Source organism: Petromyzon marinus, chromosome 53, assembly GCF_048934315.1.
Source record: "Petromyzon marinus isolate PM22_M1 ecotype Great Lakes invasive population chromosome 53, UKy_Petmar_22M1.pri1.0, whole genome shotgun sequence".
NCBI lineage: Eukaryota > Metazoa > Chordata > Hyperoartia > Petromyzontiformes > Petromyzontidae > Petromyzon > Petromyzon marinus.
The window spans coordinates 1,364,421-1,386,977 of record NC_133719.1 but is presented as its reverse complement, the minus strand read 5'-3'; the positions used below and the strand labels follow the sequence as shown (position 1 = coordinate 1,386,977).

The 22,557-nt window shown below is 50.5% G+C and overlaps 1 protein-coding gene across 1 annotated transcript in view; it reads right to left on the bottom strand.

The window, feature by feature from the left end:
* The window catches only part of LOC116953858 (protein kinase C epsilon type-like), a 109,541-nt gene that overhangs the window by 50,237 nt on the left and 36,747 nt on the right, over window positions 1–22,557 (bottom strand). The window lies entirely within an intron of this gene.

Below are 22,557 nucleotides of genomic sequence, written 5' to 3'. Positions count from 1 at the left end.
TGTCTACATGTGTGTTGTGTCTGCTGTGTGCTGTGTCTGCATGTGTGCCGTGCCTACATGTGTGCTGTGTCTGCTGTGCCTGCTGTGTCTGCATGTGTGCTGTGTCTGCATGTGTGCTGTGTCTGCTGTGTCTACATGTCTGCTGTGTCTGCATGTGTGTGGTGTCTGCATGTCTGCTGTGTCTGCTGTGTCTGCATGTGTGCTGTGTCTCCATGTTTGCAGTGTCTGCATGTGTGCTGTGTCTACATGTATGCTGTGTCTACATGTGTGCTGTGTCTACATGTGTGCTGTGTTTTCATGTCTGCTGTGTCTGCTGTGTCTGCATGTCTGCTGTGTCTGCATGTCTGCTGTGTCTGCATGTGTGCCGTGTCTACATGTGTGCTGTGTCTGCATGTGTGCTGTGCCTGCTGTGTCTGCTGTTTCTGCTGTGTCTGCATGTGTGCTGTGTCTGCATGTGTGCTGTGTCTGCATGTCTGCTGTGTCTGCTGTGTCTGCTGTGTCTACATGTGTGCTGTGTCTGCATGTCTGCTGTGTCTGTGTGTCTGCTGTGTCTACATGTGTGTTGTGTCTGCTGTGTGCTGTGTCTGCATGTGTGCCGTGCCTACATGTGTGCTGTGTCTGCATGTGTGCTGTGCCTGCTGTGTCTGCTGTGTCTGCTGTGTCTGCATGTCTGCTGTGTCTGCATGTGTGTTGTGTCTGCATGTGTGCTGTGTCAGCATGTCTGCTGTGTCTGCTGTGTGCTGTGTCTGTTGTGTGCTGTGTCTACATTTGTGCTGTGTCTGCATGTGTGCTGTGCCTGCTGTGTCTGCTGTGTCTGCTGTGTCTACATGTGTGCTCTGTCTGCAGTGTCTGCATGTGTGCTGTGTCTGCGGTGTGCTGTGTCTGCATGTGTTGTGTCTGCTGTGTGCTGTGTAAACATGTGTGCTGTGTCTGCATGTGTGCTGTGTCTGCTGTGTCTGCATGTGTGCTGTGTCTCCTGTGTCTGCATGTATGCTATGTCTGCTGTGTCTGCATTTGTGCTGTCTGCATGTATGCTGTATCTGCTGTGTCTGCATGTGTGCTGTGTTTGCTGTGTCTGCATGTATGCTGTGTCTGCTGTGTCTGCATTTGTGCTGTCTGCATGTATGCTGTGTCTGCTGTGTCTGCATTTGTGCTGTCTGCATGTATGCTGTGTCTGCTGTGTCTGCATGTGTGCTGTGTCTGCAGTGTCTGCATGTGTGCAGTGTCTGCATGTGTGCTGTGTCTACATGTGTGCTGTGTCTACATGTGTGCTGTGTCTGCTGCGTGCTGTGTCTGCATGTGTGTTGTGTCTGCTGTGTGCTGTGTCTGCATGTGTGCTGTGTCTGCATGTGTGCTGTGTCTGCATGTCTGCTGTGTCTGCTGTGTCTACATGTGTGCTGTGTCTGCATGTCTGCTGTGTCTACATGTGTTCTGTGTCTGCAAGTCTGCTGTGTCTGTGTGTCTGCTGTGTCTACATGTGTGTTGTGTCTGCTGTGTGCTGTGTCTGCATGTGTGCCGTGCCTACATGTGTGCTGTGTCTGCATGTGTGCTGTGCCTGCTGTGTCTACATGTGTGCTGTGTCTGCATGTCTGCTGTGTCTGCATGTCTGCTGTGTCTACATGTGTGCTGTGTCTGCTGTGTGCTGTGTCTACATGTGTGCTGTGTCTGCATGTCTGCTGTGTCTGCATGTCTGCTGTGTCTACATGTGTGTTGTGCCTGCTGTGTGCTGTGTCTGCATGTGTGCCGTGCCTACATGTGTGCTGTGTCTACATGTGTGCTGTGTCTACATGTGTGCTGTGTCTGCTGTGTGCTGTGTCTACATGTGTGTTGTGTCTGCTGTGTGCTGTGTCTGCATGTGTGCCGTGCCTACATGTGTGCTGTGTCTGCTGTGCCTGCTGTGTCTGCATGTGTGCTGTGTCTGCATGTGTGCTGTGTCTGCTGTGTCTACATGTCTGCTGTGTCTGCATGTGTGTGGTGTCTGCATGTCTGCTGTGTCTGCTGTGTCTGCATGTGTGCTGTGTCTCCATGTTTGCTGTGTCTGCATGTGTGCTGTGCCTGCATGTGTGCTGTGTCTGCTGTGTCTACATTTCTGCTGTGTCTACATGTGTGCTGTGTCTGCATGTGTGCTGTGTCTACATGTCTGCTGTGTCTTCATGTGTGCTGTGTTTGCTGTGTCTACATTTCTGCTGTGTCTACATGTGTGCTGTGTCTGCATGTGTGCTGTGTCTACATGTCTGCTGTGTCTTCATGTGTGCTGTGTTTGCTGTGTGTGCTGTGTCTGCATGTGTGCTGTGTCTACATGTGTGCTGTGTCTACATGTGTGCTGTGTCTGCTGTGTGCTGTGTCTGCATGTGTGCATGGTCTGCATGTGTGCTGTGTCTACATGTGTGCTGTGTCCACATTTGTGCTGTGTCTGCTGTGTGCTGTGTCTGCTTGTATGTTGCGTCTGCTGTGTGCTGTGTCTACATGTGTGCTGTGTATGCATGTGTGCTGTGTCTGCATGTCTGCTGTGTCTGTGTGTCTGCTGTGTCTACATGTGTGTTGTGTCTGCTGTGTGCTGTGTCTGCATGTGTGCCGTGCCTACATGTGTGCTGTGTCTGCATGTGTGCTGTGCCTGCTGTGTTTGCTGTGTCTGCTGTGTCTGCATGTGTGCTGTGTCTACATGACTGCTTTGTCTGCATGTGTGTGGTGTCTGAATGTGTGCTGTGTCTGCATGTGTGCTGTGTCTGCTGTGTCTGCATGTGTTCTGTGTCTGCATGTTTGCTGTGTCTGCATGTTTGCTGTGCCTGCATGTGTGCTGTGTCTGCTGTGTCTACATGTGTGCTGTGTCTGCGTGTGTGTTGTGTCTGCTGTGTCTGCATGTGTGTTGTGTCTACATGTGTGCTGTGTCTGCATGTGTGCTGTGTCTGCATGTGTGCTGTGTCTACATGTGTGCTGCGTCTGCTGTGTGCTGTGTCTACATGTCTGCTGTATCTACACGTGTGCTGTGTCTGCATGTGTGCTGTGTCTGCTGTGTCTGCATGTGTGCTGTGTCTACATGTGTGCTGTGTCTACATGTGTGCTGTGTCTGCATGTGTGCTGTGTCTGAATGTGTGCTGTGTCTGCTGTGTCTACATGTGTGCTGTGTCTGCATGTGTGCTGTGTCTGAATGCGTGCTGTGTCTGCTGTGTCTACATGTCTGCTGTGTCTGCATGTGTGCTGTGTCTACATGTGTGCTGTGTCTACATGTGTGCTGTGTCTGCTGCGTGCTGTGTCTGCATGTGTGTTGTGTCTGCTGTGTGCTGTGTCTGCTGTGTGCTGTGTCTGCATGTGTGCTGTGTCTGCATGTCTGCTGTGTCTGCTGTGTCTACATGTGTGCTGTGTCTGCATGTCTGCTGTGTCTACATGTGTTCTGTGTCTGCAAGTCTGCTGTGCCTGTGTGTCTGCTGTGTCTACATGTGTGTTGTGTCTGCTGTGTGCTGTGTCTGCATGTGTGCCGTGCCTACATGTGTGCTGTGTCTGCATGTGTGGTGTGCCTGCTGTGTCTACATGTGTGCTGTGTCTGCATGTCTGCTGTGTCTGCATGTCTGCTGTGTCTACATGTGTGCTGTGTCTGCTGTGTGCTGTGTCTACATGTGTGCTGTGTCTGCATGTCTGCTGTGTCTGCATGTCTGCTGTGTCTACATGTGTGTTGTGCCTGCTGTGTGCTGTGTCTGCATGTGTGCCGTGCCTACATGTGTGCTGTGTCTACATGTGTGCTGTGTCTACATGTGTGCTGTGTCTGCTGTGTGCTGTGTCTACATGTGTTTGTGTCTGCTGTGTGCCGTGCCTACATGTGTGCTGTGTCTGCTGTGCCTGCTGTGTCTGCATGTGTGCTGTGTCTGCATGTGTGCTGTGTCTGCTGTGTCTACATGTCTGCTGTGTCTGCATGTGTGTGGTGTCTGCATGTCTGCTGTGTCTGCTGTGTCTGCATGTGTGCTGTGTCTCCATGTTTGCTGTGTCTGCATGTGTGCTGTGCCTGCATGTGTGCTGTGTCTGCTGTGTCTACATTTCTGCTGTGTCTACATGTGTGCTGTGTCTGCATGTGTGCTGTGTCTACATGTCTGCTGTGTCTTCATGTGTGCTGTGTTTGCTGTGTCTACATTTCTGCTGTGTCTACATGTGTGCTGTGTCTGCATGTGTGCTGTGTCTACATGTCTGCTGTGTCTTCATGTGTGCTGTGTTTGCTGTGTGTGCTGTGTCTGCATGTGTGCTGTGTCTACATGTGTGCTGTGTCTACATGTGTGCTGTGTCTGCTGTGTGCTGTGTCTGCATGTGTGCATGGTCTGCATGTGTGCTGTGTCTACATGTGTGCTGTGTCCACATTTGTGCTGTGTCTGCTGTGTGCTGTGTCTGCTTGTGTGTTGCGTCTGCTGTGTGCTGTGTCTACATGTGTGCTGTGTATGCATGTGTGCTGTGTCTGCATGTCTGCTGTGTCTGTGTGTCTGCTGTGTCTACATGTGTGTTGTGTCTGCTGTGTGCTGTGTCTGCATGTGTGCCGTGCCTACATGTGTGCTGTGTCTGCATGTGTGCTGTGCCTGCTGTGTTTGCTGTGTCTGCTGTGTCTGCATGTGTGCTGTGACTACATGACTGCTTTGTCTGCATGTGTGTGGTGTCTGAATGTGTGCTGTGTCTGCATGTGTGCTGTGTCTGCTGTGTCTGCATGTGTTCTGTGTCTGCATGTTTGCTGTGTCTGCATGTTTGCTGTGCCTGCATGTGTGCTGTGTCTGCTGTGTCTACATGTGTGCTGTGTCTGCGTGTGTGTTGTGTCTGCTGTGTCTGCATGTGTGTTGTGTCTACATGTGTGCTGTGTCTGCATGTGTGCTGTGTCTGCATGTGTGCTGTGTCTACATGTGTGCTGCGTCTGCTGTGTGCTGTGTCTACATGTCTGCTGTATCTACACGTGTGCTGTGTCTGCATGTGTGCTGTGTCTGCTGTGTCTGCATGTGTGCTGTGTCTACATGTGTGCTGTGTCTACATGTGTGCTGTGTCTGCATGTGTGCTGTGTCTGAATGTGTGCTGTGTCTGCTGTGTCTACATGTGTGCTGTGTCTGCATGTGTGCTGTGTCTGAATGCGTGCTGTGTCTGCTGTGTCTACATGTCTGCTGTGTCTGCATGTGTGCTGTGTCTACATGTGTGCTGTGTCTACATGTGTGCTGTGTCTGCTGCGTGCTGTGTCTGCATGTGTGTTGTGTCTGCTGTGTGCTGTGTCTGCTGTGTGCTGTGTCTGCATGTGTGCTGTGTCTGCATGTCTGCTGTGTCTGCTGTGTCTACATGTGTGCTGTGTCTGCATGTCTGCTGTGTCTACATGTGTTCTGTGTCTGCAAGTCTGCTGTGCCTGTGTGTCTGCTGTGTCTACATGTGTGTTGTGTCTGCTGTGTGCTGTGTCTGCATGTGTGCCGTGCCTACATGTGTGCTGTGTCTGCATGTGTGGTGTGCCTGCTGTGTCTACATGTGTGCTGTGTCTGCATGTCTGCTGTGTCTGCATGTCTGCTGTGTCTACATGTGTGCTGTGTCTGCTGTGTGCTGTGTCTACATGTGTGCTGTGTCTGCATGTCTGCTGTGTCTGCATGTCTGCTGTGTCTACATGTGTGTTGTGCCTGCTGTGTGCTGTGTCTGCATGTGTGCCGTGCCTACATGTGTGCTGTGTCTACATGTGTGCTGTGTCTACATGTGTGCTGTGTCTGCTGTGTGCTGTGTCTACATGTGTGTTGTGTCTGCTGTGTGCCGTGCCTACATGTGTGCTGTGTCTGCTGTGCCTGCTGTGTCTGCATGTGTGCTGTGTCTGCATGTGTGCTGTGTCTGCTGTGTCTACATGTCTGCTGTGTCTGCATGTGTGTGGTGTCTGCATGTCTGCTGTGTCTGCTGTGTCTGCATGTGTGCTGTGTCTCCATGTTTGCTGTGTCTGCATGTGTGCTGTGCCTGCATGTGTGCTGTGTCTGCTGTGTCTACATTTCTGCTGTGTCTACATGTGTGCTGTGTCTGCATGTGTGCTGTGTCTACATGTCTGCTGTGTCTTCATGTGTGCTGTGTTTGCTGTGTCTACATTTCTGCTGTGTCTACATGTGTGCTGTGTCTGCATGTGTGCTGTGTCTACATGTCTGCTGTGTCTTCATGTGTGCTGTGTTTGCTGTGTGTGCTGTGTCTGCATGTGTGCTGTGTCTACATGTGTGCTGTGTCTACATGTGTGCTGTGTCTGCTGTGTGCTGTGTCTGCATGTGTGCATGGTCTGCATGTGTGCTGTGTCTACATGTGTGCTGTGTCCACATTTGTGCTGTGTCTGCTGTGTGCTGTGTCTGCTTGTGTGTTGCGTCTGCTGTGTGCTGTGTCTACATGTGTGCTATATATGCATGTGTGCTGTGTCTGCATGTCTGCTGTGTCTGTGTGTCTGCTGTGTCTACATGTGTGTTGTGTCTGCTGTGTGCTGTGTCTGCATGTGTGCCGTGCCTACATGTGTGCTGTGTCTGCATGTGTGCTGTGCCTGCTGTGTTTGCTGTGTCTGCTGTGTCTGCATGTGTGCTGTGACTACATGACTGCTTTGTCTGCATGTGTGTGGTGTCTGAATGTGTGCTGTGTCTGCATGTGTGCTGTGTCTGCTGTGTCTGCATGTGTTCTGTGTCTGCATGTTTGCTGTGTCTGCATGTGTGCTGTGCCTGCATGTGTGCTGTGTCTGCTGTGTCTACATGTGTGCTGTGTCTGCGTGTGTGTTGTGTCTGCTGTGTCTGCATGTGTGTTGTGTCTACATGTGTGCTGTGTCTGCATGTGTGCTGTGTCTGCATGTGTGCTGTGTCTACATGTGTGCTTGGTCTGCTGTGTGCTGCGTCTGCTGTGTGCTGTGTCTACATGTCTGCTGTATCTACACGTGTGCTGTGTCTGCATGTGTGCTGTGTCTGCTGTGTCTGCATGTGTGCTGTGTCTACATGTGTGCTGTGTCTACATGTGTGCTGTGTCTGCATGTGTGCTGTGTCTGAATGTGTGCTGTGTCTGCTGTGTCTACATGTGTGCTGTGTCTGCATGTGTGCTGTGTCTGAATGCGTGCTGTGTCTGCTGTGTCTACATGTCTGCTGTGTCTGCATGTGTGCTGTGTCTACATGTCTGCTGTGTCTTCATGTGTGCTGTGTCTGCTGTGTGTGCTGTGTCTGCATGTGTGCTGTGTCTACATATGGGCTGTGTCTGATGTGTGTGCTGTGTCTGCATGTGTGCTGTGTCTGATGTGTGTGCTGTGTCTGCATGTGTGCTGTGTCTACATGTCTGCTGTATCTGCAGTTTGCTGTTTTTGTTGTGTGCTGTGTCTACATTTGTGCTGTGTCTGCAGTGTCTGCATATGTGCTGTGCCTGCTGTGTCTGCTGTGTCTGCTGTGTCTGCATGTGTGCTGTGTCTGCAGTGTCTGCATGTGTGCTGTGTCTGCGGTGTGCTGTGTCTGCATGTGTTGTGTCTGCTGTTACTGTGTAAACATGTGTGCCTTGTCTGCATTTGTGCTGTGTCTGCTGTGTCTGCATGGATGCTGTGTCTGCTGTGTCTGCATGTGTGCTGTGTCTGCTGTGTCTGCATGTATGCTGTGTCTGCTATGTCTGCATTTGTGCTGTCTGCATGTATGTTGTGTCTACTGTGTGCTGTGTCTGCTGTGTGCTGTGTCTGCATGTGTGTTGTGTCTGCTGTGTGCTGTGTCTATATGTGTGCTGTGTCTGCATGTGTGCTGTGTCTGCATCTCTACTGTGTCTGCATGTCTGCTGTGTCTGCATGTGTGCTGTGTCTACATGTGTGTTATGTCTGCTGTGTGCTGTGTCTGCATGTGTGCAGTGTATACATGTGTGCTGTATCTGCATGCGTGCTGTGCCTGCTGTGTCTGCTGTTTCTGCTGTGTCTGCATGTGTGCTGTGTCTGCATGTGTGCTGTGTCTGCTGTGTCTGCATGTGTGTTGTGTCTGGATGTGTGCTGTGTCTGCTGTGTCTACATGTATGCTGTGTCTACATGTGTGCTGTGTCTGATGTGTGTGCTGTGTCTGCATGTGTGCTGTGTCTGATGTGTGTGATGTGTCTGCATGTGTGCTGTGTCTACATGTCTGCTGTATCTGCAGTTTGCTGTGTGTGTTGTGTGCTTTGTCTACATTTGTGCTGAGTCTGCAGTGTCTGCATATGTGCTGTGCCTGCTGTGTCTGCTGTGTCTGCTGTGTCTGCATGTGTGCTGTGTCTGCAGTGTCTGCATGTGTGCTGTGTCTGCGGTGTGCTGTGTCTGCATGTGTTGTTTCTGCTGTTACTGTGTAAACATGTGTGCCTTGTCTGCATTTGTGCTGTGTCTGCTGTGTCTGCATGGATGCTGTGTCTGCTGTGTCTGCATGTGTGCTGTGTTTGCTGTGTCTGCATGTATGCTGTGTCTGCTGTGTCTGCATTTGTGCTGTCTGCATGTATGCTGTTTCTGCTGTGTCTGCATGTGTGCTGTGTCTGCTGTATCTGCATGTATGCTGTGTCTACATGTGTGCTGTGTCTGCATTCGTGCTGTGTCTGCTGTGTCTACATGTGTGTTGTGTCTGCATGTGTGCTGTTTTCTGCTGTGTCAGCATGTGTGCTGTGTCTGCATGTGTGCTGTGTCTGCACGTGTGCTGTGTCTGCATGTGTGCTGTGTCTGCTGTGTCTGCGTGTGTGCTGTGTCTACATGTGTGCTGTGTCTGCATGTGTGCTGTGTCTACATGTGTGCTGTGTCTGCATGTGTGCTGTGTCTGGTGTGTGTGCTGTGTCTGCATGTGTGCTGTGTCTACATGTGTGCTGTGTCTACATGTGTGCTGTGTCTGCTGTGTGCTGTGTCTGCATGTGTGCATGGTCTGCATGTGTGCTGTGTCTACATGTGTGCTGTGTCCACATTTGTGCTGTGTCTGCTGTGTGCTGTGTCTGCTTGTGTGTTGCGTCTGCTGTGTGCTGTGTCTACATGTGTGCTGTGTATGCATGTGTGCTGTGTCTGCATGTCTGCTGTGTCTGTGTGTCTGCTGTGTCTACATGTGTGTTGTGTCTGCTGTGTGCTGTGTCTGCATGTGTGCCGTGCCTACATGTGTGCTGTGTCTGCATGTGTGCTGTGCCTGCTGTGTTTGCTGTGTCTGCTGTGTCTGCATGTGTGCTGTGTCTACATGACTGCTTTGTCTGCATGTGTGTGGTGTCTGAATGTGTGCTGTGTCTGCATGTGTGCTGTGTCTGCTGTGTCTGCATGTGTTCTGTGTCTGCATGTTTGCTGTGTCTGCATGTGTGCTGTGCCTGCATGTGTGCTGTGTCTGCTGTGTCTACATGTGTGCTGTGTCTGCGTGTGTGTTGTGTCTGCTGTGTCTGCATGTGCGTTGTGTCTACATGTGTGCTGTGTCTGCATGTGTGCTGTGTCTGCATGTGTGCTGTGTCTACATGTGTGCTGTGTCTGCTGTGTGCTGCGTCTGCTGTGTGCTGTGTCTACATGTCTGCTGTATCTACACGTGTGCTGTGTCTGCATGTGTGCTGTGTCTGCTGTGTCTGCATGTGTGCTGTGTCTACATGTGTGCTGTGTCTACATGTGTGCTGTGTCTGCATGTGTGCTGTGTCTGAATGTGTGCTGTGTCTGCTGTGTCTACATGTGTGCTGTGTCTGCATGTGTGCTGTGTCTGAATGCGTGCTGTGTCTGCTGTGTCTACATGTCTGCTGTGTCTGCATGTGTGCTGTGTCTACATGTCTGCTGTGTCTTCATGTGTGCTGTGTCTGCTGTGTGTGCTGTGTCTGCATGTGTGCTGTGTCTACATATGGGCTGTGTCTGATGTGTGTGCTGTGTCTGCATGTGTGCTGTGTCTGATGTGTGTGCTGTGTCTGCATGTGTGCTGTGTCTACATGTCTGCTGTATCTGCAGTTTGCTGTTTTTGTTGTGTGCTGTGTCTACATTTGTGCTGTGTCTGCAGTGTCTGCATATGTGCTGTGCCTGCTGTGTCTGCTGTGTCTGCTGTGTCTGCATGTGTGCTGTGTCTGCAGTGTCTGCATGTGTGCTGTGTCTGCGGTGTGCTGTGTCTGCATGTGTTGTGTCTGCTGTTACTGTGTAAACATGTGTGCCTTGTCTGCATTTGTGCTGTGTCTGCTGTGTCTGCATGGATGCTGTGTCTGCTGTGTCTGCATGTGTGCTGTGTCTGCTGTGTCTGCATGTATGCTGTGTCTGCTATGTCTGCATTTGTGCTGTCTGCATGTATGTTGTGTCTACTGTGTGCTGTGTCTGCTGTGTGCTGTGTCTGCATGTGTGTTGTGTCTGCTGTGTGCTGTGTCTATATGTGTGCTGTGTCTGCATCTCTACTGTGTCTGCATGTCTGCTGTGTCTGCATGTGTGCTGTGTCTACATGTGTGTTATGTCTGCTGTGTGCTGTGTCTGCATGTGTGCAGTGTATACATGTGTGCTGTATCTGCATGCGTGCTGTGCCTGCTGTGTCTGCTGTTTCTGCTGTGTCTGCATGTGTGCTGTGTCTGCATGTGTGCTGTGTCTGCTGTGTCTGCATGTGTGTTGTGTCTGGATGTGTGCTGTGTCTGCTGTGTCTACATGTATGCTGTGTCTACATGTGTGCTGTGTCTGATGTGTGTGCTGTGTCTGCATGTGTGCTGTGTCTGATGTGTGTGATGTGTCTGCATGTGTGCTGTGTCTACATGTCTGCTGTATCTGCAGTTTGCTGTGTGTGTTGTGTGCTTTGTCTACATTTGTGCTGTGTCTGCAGTGTCTGCATATGTGCTGTGCCTGCTGTGTCTGCTGTGTCTGCTGTGTCTGCATGTGTGCTGTGTCTGCAGTGTCTGCATGTGTGCTGTGTCTGCGGTGTGCTGTGTCTGCATGTGTTGTTTCTGCTGTTACTGTGTAAACATGTGTGCCTTGTCTGCATTTGTGCTGTGTCTGCTGTGTCTGCATGGATGCTGTGTCTGCTGTGTCTGCATGTGTGCTGTGTTTGCTGTGTCTGCATGTATGCTGTGTCTGCTGTGTCTGCATTTGTGCTGTCTGCATGTATGCTGTTTCTGCTGTGTCTGCATGTGTGCTGTGTCTGCTGTATCTGCATGTATGCTGTGTCTACATGTGTGCTGTGTCTGCATTCGTGCTGTGTCTGCTGTGTCTACATGTGTGTTGTGTCTGCATGTGTGCTGTTTTCTGCTGTGTCAGCATGTGTGCTGTGTCTGCATGTGTGCTGTGTCTGCACGTGTGCTGTGTCTGCATGTGTGCTGTGTCTGCTGTGTCTGCGTGTGTGCTGTGTCTACATGTGTGCTGTGTCTGCATGTGTGCTGTGTCTACATGTGTGCTGTGTCTGCATGTGTGCTGTGTCTGGTGTGTGTGCTGTGTCTACATATGTGCTGTATCTACACGTGTGCTGTGTCTGCATTTGTGTTGTGTCTGCATGTGTGCTGTGTCTGCTTTGTCTGCATGTGTGCTGTGTCTTCATGTGTGCTGTGTCTGCTGTGTGTGCTGTGTCTGCATGTGTGCTGTGTCTGCTGAGTCTGCATGTATGCTGTGTCTGCTGTGTCTGAATTTGTGCTGTCTGCATGTATGCTGTGTCTGCTGTGTCTGCATGTGTGCTGTGTCTGCAGTGTATGCATGTTTGCTGTGTCTGCATATGTACTGTGTCTGCATGTGTGCTGTGTCTACATGTGTGCTGTGTCTACATGTCTGCTGTGTCTGCATGTGTGCTGTGTCTACATGTGTGTTGTATCTGGTGTGTGCTGTGTCTACATGTGTGCTGTGTCTGCATGTCTGCTGTGTCTGCATATCTGCTGTGTCTGCATGTCTGCTGTGTCTGCATGTGTGCTGTGTCTACATGTGTGTTGTGTCTGCTGTGTGTTGTGTCTGCATGTGTGCTGTGTCTGCATGTGTGCTGTGCCTGCTGTGTCGGCTGTGTCTGCTGTGTCTGCATGTGTGCTGTGTCTGCATGTGTGCTGTGTCTGCTGTGTCTGCATTTGTGTTGTGTCTGAATGTGTGCTGTGTCTGCTGTGTCTACATGTGTGCTGTGTCTGCATGTGTGCTGTGTCTGCATGTGTGCTGCGTCTGCATGTTTGCTGTGTCTGCATGTGTGCTGTGTCTGCATGTGTGCTGTGTCTACATATGTGCTGTGTCTACATGTGTGCTGTGTCTACATGTGTGCTGTGTCTGCTGTGTGCAGTGTCTACATATGTGCTGTATCTACACGTGTGCTGTCTGCATTTGTGTTGTGTCTGCATGTGTGCTGTGTCTGCTGTGTCTGCATGTGTGCTGTGTCTACATGTGTGCTGTATCTGCATGTGTGCTGTGTCTGCATGTGTGCTGTGTCTGCTGTGTCTACATGTGTGCTGTGTCTACATGTGTGCTGTGTCTGCATATGTGCTGTGTCTACATGTGTGCTGTGTCTACTGTGTGCTGTGTCTGCTGTGTGCTGTGTCTACATATGTGCTGTATCTATACGTGTGCTGTGTCTCCATTTGTGTTGTTTCTGCAAGTGTGCTGTGTCTGCATGTGTGCTGTGGCTGCATGTGTGCTGTGTCTACATGTGTGCTGTGTCTGCATGTGTGCTGTGTCTGCTGTGTGCTGTGTCTGCATGTGAGTTGGGCCTGCTGTGTTTCTTTGTCTACATGTGTGCTGTGTCTGCATGTGTGCTGTGTCTGCTGTATCTGCATGTATGCTGTGTCTACATGTGTGTTGTGTCTGCATGTGTGCTGTGTCTGCATGTGTGCTGTCTGCTGTATCTGCATGTCTGCTGTTTCTGCATGTCTGCTGTGTCTACATGTGTTCTGTGTCTGCATGTCTGCTGTGTCTACAGGTGTGCTGTCTGCATGTGTGTTGTGTCTACATGTCTGCAGTGTCTACCTGTGTGCTGTGTCTACATGTGTGTTGTGTCTGCTGTGTGCCGTGTCTACCTGTGTGCTGTGTCTACCTGTGTGCTGTGTCTGCATGTATGCTGTGTCTGCTGTGTCTGCATGTGTGCTGTGTCTGCAGTGTCTGCATCTTTGCTGTGTCTGCATGTGTGCTGTGTCTACATGTGTGCTGTGTCTGAATGTGTGCTGTGTCTGCATGTCTGCTGTGTCTGCATGTCTGCTGTGTCTGCTGTGTCTGCATATCTGCTTTGTCTGCATATCTGCTGTGTCTGCATGTGTGCTGTGTCTACATGTGTGTTGTGTCTGCTGTGTGCTGTGTCTGCATGTGTGCCGTGTCTACATGTGTGCTGTGTCTGCATGTGTGCTGTGCCTGCTGTGTCTGCTGTGTCTGCTGTGTCTGCATGTGTGCTGTGTCTGCAGTGTCTGCATGTGTGCTGTGTCTGCGGTGTGCTGTGTCTGCATGTGTTGTTTCTGCTGTTACTGTGTAAACATGTGTGCCTTGTCTGCATTTGTGCTGTGTCTGCTGTGTCTGCATGGATGCTGTGTCTGCTGTGTCTGCATGTGTGCTGTGTTTGCTGTGTCTGCATGTATGCTGTGTCTGCTGTGTCTGCATTTGTGCTGTCTGCATGTATGCTGTTTCTGCTGTGTCTGCATGTGTGCTGTGTCTGCTGTATCTGCATGTATGCTGTGTCTACATGTGTGCTGTGTCTGCATTCGTGCTGTGTCTGCTGTGTCTACATGTGTGTTGTGTCTGCATGTGTGCTGTTTTCTGCTGTGTCAGCATGTGTGCTGTGTCTGCATGTGTGCTGTGTCTGCACGTGTGCTGTGTCTGCATGTGTGCTGTGTCTGCTGTGTCTGCGTGTGTGCTGTGTCTACATGTGTGCTGTGTCTGCATGTGTGCTGTGTCTACATGTGTGCTGTGTCTGCATGTGTGCTGTGTCTGGTGTGTGTGCTGTGTCTACATATGTGCTGTATCTACACGTGTGCTGTGTCTGCATTTGTGTTGTGTCTGCATGTGTGCTGTGTCTGCTTTGTCTGCATGTGTGCTGTGTCTTCATGTGTGCTGTGTCTGCTGTGTGTGCTGTGTCTGCATGTGTGCTGTGTCTGCTGAGTCTGCATGTATGCTGTGTCTGCTGTGTCTGAATTTGTGCTGTCTGCATGTATGCTGTGTCTGCTGTGTCTGCATGTGTGCTGTGTCTGCAGTGTATGCATGTTTGCTGTGTCTGCATATGTACTGTGTCTGCATGTGTGCTGTGTCTACATGTGTGCTGTGTCTACATGTCTGCTGTGTCTGCATGTGTGCTGTGTCTACATGTGTGTTGTATCTGGTGTGTGCTGTGTCTACATGTGTGCTGTGTCTGCATGTCTGCTGTGTCTGCATATCTGCTGTGTCTGCATGTCTGCTGTGTCTGCATGTGTGCTGTGTCTACATGTGTGTTGTGTCTGCTGTGTGTTGTGTCTGCATGTGTGCTGTGTCTGCATGTGTGCTGTGCCTGCTGTGTCGGCTGTGTCTGCTGTGTCTGCATGTGTGCTGTGTCTGCATGTGTGCTGTGTCTGCTGTGTCTGCATTTGTGTTGTGTCTGAATGTGTGCTGTGTCTGCTGTGTCTACATGTGTGCTGTGTCTGCATGTGTGCTGTGTCTGCATGTGTGCTGCGTCTGCATGTTTGCTGTGTCTGCATGTGTGCTGTGTCTGCATGTGTGCTGTGTCTACATATGTGCTGTGTCTACATGTGTGCTGTGTCTACATGTGTGCTGTGTCTGCTGTGTGCAGTGTCTACATATGTGCTGTATCTACACGTGTGCTGTCTGCATTTGTGTTGTGTCTGCATGTGTGCTGTGTCTGCTGTGTCTGCATGTGTGCTGTGTCTACATGTGTGCTGTATCTGCATGTGTGCTGTGTCTGCATGTGTGCTGTGTCTGCTGTGTCTACATGTGTGCTGTGTCTACATGTGTGCTGTGTCTGCATATGTGCTGTGTCTACATGTGTGCTGTGTCTACTGTGTGCTGTGTCTGCTGTGTGCTGTGTCTACATATGTGCTGTATCTATACGTGTGCTGTGTCTCCATTTGTGTTGTTTCTGCAAGTGTGCTGTGTCTGCATGTGTGCTGTGGCTGCATGTGTGCTGTGTCTACATGTGTGCTGTGTCTGCATGTGTGCTGTGTCTGCTGTGTGCTGTGTCTGCATGTGAGTTGGGCCTGCTGTGTTTCTTTGTCTACATGTGTGCTGTGTCTGCATGTGTGCTGTGTCTGCTGTATCTGCATGTATGCTGTGTCTACATGTGTGTTGTGTCTGCATGTGTGCTGTGTCTGCATGTGTGCTGTCTGCTGTATCTGCATGTCTGCTGTTTCTGCATGTCTGCTGTGTCTACATGTGTTCTGTGTCTGCATGTCTGCTGTGTCTACAGGTGTGCTGTCTGCATGTGTGTTGTGTCTACATGTCTGCAGTGTCTACCTGTGTGCTGTGTCTACATGTGTGTTGTGTCTGCTGTGTGCCGTGTCTACCTGTGTGCTGTGTCTACCTGTGTGCTGTGTCTGCATGTATGCTGTGTCTGCTGTGTCTGCATGTGTGCTGTGTCTGCAGTGTCTGCATCTTTGCTGTGTCTGCATGTGTGCTGTGTCTACATGTGTGCTGTGTCTGAATGTGTGCTGTGTCTGCATGTCTGCTGTGTCTGCATGTCTGCTGTGTCTGCTGTGTCTGCATATCTGCTTTGTCTGCATATCTGCTGTGTCTGCATGTGTGCTGTGTCTACATGTGTGTTGTGTCTGCTGTGTGCTGTGTCTGCATGTGTGCCGTGTCTACATGTGTGCTGTGTCTGCATGTGTGCTGTGCCTGCTGTGTCTGCTGTGTCAGCTGTATCTGCATGTGTGCTGTGTCTGCATTTGTGCTGTGTCTGCTGTGTCTACATGTCTGCTGTGTCTGCATGTGTGTTTTGTTTGTATGTGTGCTGTGTCTGCTGTGTCTGCATATCTGCTTTGTCTGCATATCTGCTGTGTCTGCATGTGTGCTGTGTCTACATGTTTGTTGTGTCTGCTGTGTGCTGTGTCTGCATGTGTGCCGTGTCTACATGTGTGCTGTGTCTGCATGTGTGCTGTGCCTGCTGTGTCTGCTGTGTCTGCTGTATCTGCATGTGTGCTGTGTCTGCATTTGTGCTGTGTCTGCTGTGTCTACATGTCTGCTGTGTCTGCATGTGTGTTTTGTCTGTATGTGTGCTGTGTCTGCTATGTCTACATGTGTGCTGTGTCTGCATGTGTGCTGTGTCTGCATGTCTGCTGTGTCTGCTGTGTCTACATGTGTGCTGTGTCTGCATGGGTGCTGTCTCTGCATGTCTGCTGTGTCTGCAGTGTCTGCATGTGTGCTGTGTCTACATATTTGCTGTGTCTACATGTGTGCTGTGTCTGCTCTGTGCTGTGTCTGCATGTGTGTTGTGTCTGCTGTGTGCTGTGTCTATATGTGTGCTGTGTCTGCATGTGTGCTGTTTCTGCATCTCTGCTGTGTCTGCATGTCTGCTGTGTCTGCATGTGTGCTGTGTCTACATGTGTGCTGTGACTGCTGTGTCTACATGTCTGCAGTGTCTACCTGTGTGCTGTGTCTACATGTGTGTTGTGTCTGCTGTGTGCCGTGTCTACCTGTGTGCTGTGTCTACCTGTGTGCTGTGTCTGCATGTATGCTGTGTCTGCTGTGTCTGCATGTGTGCTGTGTCTGCAGTGTCTGCATCTTTGCTGTGTCTGCATGTGTGCTGTGTCTACATGTGTGTTGTGTCTGCTGTGTGCTGTGTCTGCATGTGTGCCGTGTCTACATGTGTGCTGTGTCTGCATGTGTGCTGTGCCTGCTGTGTCTGCTGTGTCTGTGTATCTGCATGTGTGCTGTGTCTGCATTTGTGCTGTGTCTGCTGTGTCTACATGTCTGCTGTGTCTGCATGTGTGTTTTGTCTGTATGTGTGCTGTGTCTGCTATGTCTACATGTGTGCTGTGTCTGCATGTGTGCTGTGTCTGCATGTCTGCTGTGTCTGCTGTGTCTGCATGTGTGCTGTGTCTGCATGTTTGCTGTCTGCATGTGTGCTGTGTCTGCTGTGTCTACATGTGTGCTGTGTCTGCATGGGTGCTGTCTCTGCATGCCTGCTGTGTCTGCAGTGTCTGCATGTGTGCTGTGTCTATATATTTGCTGTGTCTACATGTGTGCTGTGTCTGCTCTGTGCTGTGTCTGCATGTGTGTTGTGTCTGCTGTGTGCTGTGTCTATATGTGTGCTGTGTCTGCATGTGTGCTGTTTCTGCATCTCTGCTGTGTCTGCATGTCTGATGTGTCTGCATGTGTGCTGTGTCTACATGTGTGCTGTGACTGCTGTGTCTACATGTCTGCAGTGTCTACCTGTGTGCTGTGTCTACATGTGTGTTGTGTCTGCTGTGTGCCGTGTCTACCTGTGTGCTGTGTCTACCTGTGTGCTGTGTCTGCATGTATGCTGTGTCTGCTGTGTCTGCATGTGTGCTGTGTCTGCAGTGTCTGCATCTTTGCTGTGTCTGCATGTGTGCTGTGTCTACATGTGTGCTGTGTCTACATGTGTGCTGTGTCTGCATGTGTGTTGTGTTTGCTGTGTGCTGTGTCTGCATGTGTGCTGTGCCTGCTGTGTCTGCTGTGTCTGTGTATCTGCATGTGTGCTGTGTCTGCATTTGTGCTGTGTCTGCTGTGTCTACATGTCTGCTGTGTCTGCATGTGTGTTTTGTCTGTATGTGTGCTGTGTCTGCTATGTCTACATGTGTGCTGTGTCTGCATGTGTGCTGTGTCTGCATGTCTGCTGTGTCTGCTGTGTCTGCATGTGTGCTGTGTCTACATGTGTGCTGTGTCTGAATGTGTGCTGTGTCTGCATGTCTGCTGTGTCTGCATGTCTGCTGTGTCTACATGTGTGTTGTGTCTGCTGTGTGCTGTGTCTGCATGTGTGCCGTGTCTACATGTGTGCTGTGTCTGCATGTGTGCTGTGCCTGCTGTGTCTGCTGTGTCAACTGTATCTGCATGTGTGCTGTGTCTGCATTTGTGCTGTGTCTGCTGTGTCTACATGTCTGCTGTGTCTGCATGTGTGTTTTGTCTGTATGTGTGCTGTGTCTGCTGTGTCTGCATATCTGCTTTGTCTGCATATCTGCTGTGTCTGCATGTGTGCTGTGTCTACATGTTTGTTGTGTCTGCTGTGTGCTGTGTCTGCATGTGTGCCGTGTCTACATGTGTGCTGTGTCTGCATGTGTGCTGTGCCTGCTGTGTCTGCTGTGTCTGCTGTATCTGCATGTGTGCTGTGTCTGCATTTGTGCTGTGTCTGCTGTGTCTACATGTCTGCTGTGTCTGCATGTGTGTTTTGTCTGTATGTGTGCTGTGTCTGCTATGTCTACATGTGTGCTGTGTCTGCATGTGTGCTGTGTCTGCATGTCTGCTGTGTCTGCTGTGTCTGCATGTGGGCTGTGTCTGCATGTTTGCTGTGTCTGCATGTGTGCTGTGTCTGCTGTGTCTACATGTGTGCTGTGTCTGCATGGGTGCTGTCTCTGCATGTCTGCTGTGTCTGCAGTGTCTGCATGTGTGCTGTGTCTACATATTTGCTGTGTCTACATGTGTGCTGTGTCTGCTCTGTGCTGTGTCTGCATGTGTGTTGTGTCTGCTGTGTGCTGTGTCTATATGTGTGCTGTGTCTGCATGTGTGCTGTTTCTGCATCTCTGCTGTGTCTGCATGTCTGCTGTGTCTGCATGTGTGCTGTGTCTACATGTGTGCTGTGACTGCTGTGTCTACATGTCTGCAGTGTCTACCTGTGTGCTGTGTCTACATGTGTGTTGTGTCTGCTGTGTGCCGTGTCTACCTGTGTGCTGTGTCTACCTGTGTGCTGTGTCTGCATGTATGCTGTGTCTGCTGTGTCTGCATGTGTGTTGTGTCTGCAGTGTCTGCATCTTTGCTGTGTCTGCATGTGTGCTGTGTCTACATGTGTGTTGTGTCTGCTGTGTGCTGTGTCTGCATGTGTGCCGTGTCTACATGTGTGCTGTGTCTGCATGTGTGCTGTGCCTGCTGTGTCTGCTGTGTCTGTGTATCTGCATGTGTGCTGTGTCTGCATTTGTGCTGTGTCTGCTGTGTCTACATGTCTGCTGTGTCTGCATGTGTGTTTTGTCTGTATGTGTGCTGTGTCTGCTATGTCTACATGTGTGCTGTGTCTGCATGTGTGCTGTGTCTGCATGTCTGCTGTGTCTGCTGTGTCTGCATGTGTGCTGTGTCTGCATGTTTGCTGTGTCTGCATGTGTGCTGTGTCTGCTGTGTCTACATGTGTGCTGTGTCTGCATGGGTGCTGTCTCTGCATGCCTGCTGTGTCTGCAGTGTCTGCATGTGTGCTGTGTCTATATATTTGCTGTGTCTACATGTGTGCTGTGTCTGCTCTGTGCTGTGTCTGCATGTGTGTTGTGTCTGCTGTGTGCTGTGTCTATATGTGTGCTGTGTCTGCATGTGTGCTGTTTCTGCATCTCTGCTGTGTCTGCATGTCTGATGTGTCTGCATGTGTGCTGTGTCTACATGTGTGCTGTGACTGCTGTGTCTACATGTCTGCAGTGTCTACCTGTGTGCTGTGTCTACATGTGTGTTGTGTCTGCTGTGTGCCGTGTCTACCTGTGTGCTGTGTCTACCTGTGTGCTGTGTCTGCATGTATGCTGTGTCTGCTGTGTCTGCATGTGTGCTGTGTCTGCAGTGTCTGCATCTTTGCTGTGTCTGCATGTGTGCTGTGTCTACATGTGTGCTGTGTCTACATGTGTGCTGTGTCTGCATGTGTGTTGTGTTTGCTGTGTGCTGTGTCTGCATGTGTGCTGTGCCTGCTGTGTCTGCTGTGTCTGTGTATCTGCATGTGTGCTGTGTCTGCATTTGTGCTGTGTCTGCTGTGTCTACATGTCTGCTGTGTCTGCATGTGTGTTTTGTCTGTATGTGTGCTGTGTCTGCTATGTCTACATGTGTGCTGTGTCTGCATGTGTGCTGTGTCTGCATGTCTGCTGTGTCTGCTGTGTCTGCATGTGTGCTGTGTCTGCATGTTTGCTGTGTCTGCATGTGTGCTGTGTCTGCTGTGTCTACATGTGTGCTGTGTCTCAATGGGTGCTGTCTCTGCATGTCTGCTGTGTCTGCAGTGTCTGCATGTGTGCTGTGTCTACATATTTGCTGTGTCTACATGTGTGCTGTGTCTGCTCTGTGCTGTGTCTGCATGTGTGTTGTGTCTGCTGTGTGCTGTGTCTATATGTGTGCTGTGTCTGCATGTGTGCTGTTTCTGCATCTCTGCTGTGTCTGCATGTCTGCTGTGTCTGCATGGGTGCTGTGTCTACATGTGTGCTGTGACTGCTGTGTCTAAATGTCTGCAGTGTCTACCTGTGTGCTGTGTCTACATGTGTGTTGTGTCTGCTGTGTGCCGTGTCTACCTGTGTGCTGTGTCTACCTGTGTGCTGTGTCTGCATGTATGCTGTGTCTGCTGTGTCTACCTGTGTGCTGTGTCTGCATGTATGCTGTGTCTGCTGTGTCTGCAGTGTCTGCATCTTTGCTGTGTCTGCATGTGTGCTGTGTCTACATGTGTGCTGTGTCTACATGTGTGCTGTGTCTGCATGTGTGTTGTGTTTGCTGTGTGCTGTGTCTACATGTGTGCTGTGTCTGAATGTGTGCTGTGTCTGCATGTCTGCTGTGTCTGCATGTCTGCTGCGTCTGCTGTGTCTGCATATCTGCTTTGTCTGCATATCTGCTGTGTCTGCATGTGTGCTGTGTCTACATGTGTGTTGTGTCTGCTGTGTCTGCATGTGTGCCGTGTCTACATGTGTGCTGTGTCTGCATGTGTGCTGTGCCTGCTGTGTCTGCTGTGTCTGCTGTATCTGCATGTGTGCTGTGTCTGCATTTGTGCTGTGTCTGCTGTGTCTACATGTCTGCTGTGTCTGCATGTGTGTTTTGTCTGTATGTGTGCTGTGTCTGCTATGTCTACATGTGTGCTGTGTCTGCATGTGTGCTGTGTCTGCATGTCTGCTGTGTCTGCTGTGTCTGCATGTGTGCTGTGTCTGCATGTTTGCTGTGTCTGCATGTGTGCTGTGTCTGCTGTGTCTACATGTGTGCTGTGTCTGCATGGGTGCTGTCTCTACATGTCTGCTGTGTCTGCAGTGTCTGCATGTGTGCTGTGTCTACATATTTGCTGTGTCTACATGTGTGCTGTGTCTGCTCTGTGCTGTGTCTGCATGTGTGTTGTGTCTGCTGTGTGCTGTGTCTATATGTGTGCTGTGTCTGCATGTGTGCTGTTTCTGCATCTCTGCTGTGTCTGCATGTCTGCTGTGTCTGCATGTGTGCTGTGTCTACATGTGTGCTGTGACTGCTGTGTCTACATGTCTGCAGTGTCTACCTGTGTGCTGTGTCTACATGTGTGTTGTTTCTGCTGTGTGCCGTGTCTACCTGTGTGCTGTGTCTACCTGTGTGCTGTGTCTGCATGTATGCTGTGTCTGCTGTGTCTGCATGTGTGCTGTGTCTGCAGTGTCTGCATCTTTGCTGTGTCTGCATGTGTGCTGTGTCTACATGTGTGTTGTGTCTGCTGTGTGCTGTGTCTGCATGTGTGCCGTGTCTACATGTGTGCTGTGTCTGCATGTGTGCAGTGCCTGCTGTGTCTGCTGTGTCTGTGTATCTGCATGTGTGCTGTGTCTGCATTTGTGCTGTGTCTGCTGTGTCTACATGTCTGCTGTGTCTGCATGTGTGTTTTGTCTGTATGTGTGCTGTGTCTGCTATGTCTACATGTGTGCTGTGTCTGCATGTGTGCTGTGTCTGCATGTCTGCTGTGTCTGCTGTGTCTGCATGTGTGCTGTGTCTGCATGTTTGCTGTGTCTGCATGTGTGCTGTGTCTGCTGTGTCTACATGTGTGCTGTGTCTGCATGGGTGCTGTCTCTGCATGCCTGCTGTGTCTGCAGTGTCTGCATGTGTGCTGTGTCTATATATTTGCTGTGTCTACATGTGTGCTGTGTCTGCTCTGTGCTGTGTCTGCATGTGTGTTGTGTCTGCTGTGTGCTGTGTCTATATGTGTGCTGTGTCTGCATGTGTGCTGTTTCTGCATCTCTGCTGTGTCTGCATGTCTGATGTGTCTGCATGTGTGCTGTGTCTACATGTGTGCTGTGACTGCTGTGTCTACATGTCTGCAGTGTCTACCTGTGTGCTGTGTCTACATGTGTGTTGTGTCTGCTGTGTGCCGTGTCTACCTGTGTGCTGTGTCTACCTGTGTGCTGTGTCTGCATGTATGCTGTGTCTGCTGTGTCTGCATGTGTGCTGTGTCTGCAGTGTCTGCATCTTTGCTGTGTCTGCATGTGTGCTGTGTCTACATGTGTGCTGTGTCTACATGTGTGCTGTGTCTGCATGTGTGTTGTGTTTGCTGTGTGCTGTGTCTGCATGTGTGCTGTGCCTGCTGTGTCTGCTGTGTCTGTGTATCTGCATGTGTGCTGTGTCTGCATTTGTGCTGTGTCTGCTGTGTCTACATGTCTGCTGTGTCTGCATGTGTGTTTTGTCTGTATGTGTGCTGTGTCTGCTATGTCTACATGTGTGCTGTGTCTGCATGTGTGCTGTGTCTGCATGTCTGCTGTGTCTGCTGTGTCTGCATGTGTGCTGTGTCTGCATGTTTGCTGTGTCTGCATGTGTGCTGTGTCTGCTGTGTCTACATGTGTGCTGTGTCTCAATGGGTGCTGTCTCTGCATGTCTGCTGTGTCTGCAGTGTCTGCATGTGT